Source organism: Castor canadensis, chromosome 10 (genome assembly GCF_047511655.1).
Source record: "Castor canadensis chromosome 10, mCasCan1.hap1v2, whole genome shotgun sequence".
Taxonomy (NCBI): domain Eukaryota; kingdom Metazoa; phylum Chordata; class Mammalia; order Rodentia; family Castoridae; genus Castor; species Castor canadensis.
In genome coordinates, this window is record NC_133395.1 from 148044728 (window position 1) to 148046196 (window position 1469).

A 1469-nucleotide genomic window follows, 5' to 3' on the forward strand; every position below is an offset into this window, starting at 1 on the left:
AAGGTCTCTGTTCTTTTTCTGTCTACCACTTACCCACTCTCTCCAGAACTGGCTGCACCTGATCCACGTCCTCCAAAACCCACGACTGACCCCTCCTTGGAAGAGAAATTCACTTGCCTGGGTTCCAAATTCTGTTGTGTGATTTTGAGAAAATCATATACCATCTCTGAGCCCGAGGTCATCTCTACATAGAGGGAGGAGGATGACAACCATTTATTCACTCAAGGAATATTTATCAAGCACTTACTTGGTCTGGGCATACGCACAGCCTCAGTTCACAGCTCACAGCCCATGGTCCAGTGGGAGAGTCGGGCTTTCATCAAAGCATTCACAAATGCCTAATGCAAAATGAAACAGCCCCACCACCACCAAAAAAGTGCAGTCAGGCAGTGGTTAAAGTCAATTGGCTTTTAGCAGCAGGGTCATCTGTTCAAAAGAAACCTTACACAAAAGCCAGTTAAAGGGAGCAGCAGGGAGGTAAAGAGGCCCAGCCTCAGGGTTACCTGGATCTGTTCAGGTGGCCTGTCAGCCCATCGAGGGCCCCCAAGAACAGCCATGCCCTCCTGATTGTGTTCTCTCTCTCTCTCTCTCTCCTTTCCCCCCACTTTAAATAGGAATAGAAGGTGGGGACAGGGACAGGCTCAGTCCTGGGGCCCCCAGGACTCTCAGCTGCTATGAGCCCCTGCCCATCCTGGCTGAGGGGCCCAGCTGCGGAGTCTGGGGGTCACTGGAGCCGCTGGTCTGGACGGCTGGTGCTGCAGCCCGGCTCGCTGCAGGCCCATTATCTGATGGAGCGCTTCCTTCATCAGTGCTAATATCCATGTCTGGAAACAATGAGAGGGCTTCCTATCAGTTCCAAAGAGGACGTGAACAGCTCGGTGCTGAGCGCAGAGGATGCTGGAGTAGGGCAATGGGAAACGCCTGAGTCACCCGGCCGCTTTGATTCCACAGCCCAATCGTGGAAGAGGAAAAAAGAGAGAGAGTGGTTCGTTAATGATCCCAGGAAGGGACAGGAAGGACTGGCCCTTCACATGGGACCTCCCCAGAGACCTGAGAGTGGGATGTGTGCAGCTGAGGGGACACGGCCCAGAGAAAGACAGGAGCCCATGGCCCCATCCACTACCCAGCGGCCAGCTGGTGTGTGGGATCTCCTCAGCCAGTTCGTGTTTCCCTGGGTTTGTTTTCGAGAGGGGCTTTCAGGAGTCTGTCTCAGAGAACCAGCTGACTGTTGCTGCAGGACAGAGGCTACTTGCCCATATCTCGCCTTGGGCGCTGGACAGTCAGTCCTCTTGGCTTTTCCTGTCCCTCAGATTTTCTGCAGGAAAAATGGAAGAGCCACACATTCAAAAGCTGCCCAGGCTGCGCCCTGTGCAAAGTCTTTCGGTACCAATCTCCCAGTTCCCCTCTGGCTGCACAGGGGGCTTCTCTCCCTTCTCTGAGTTGTGGCCCAAGGGCCAGGGATGCAGTTC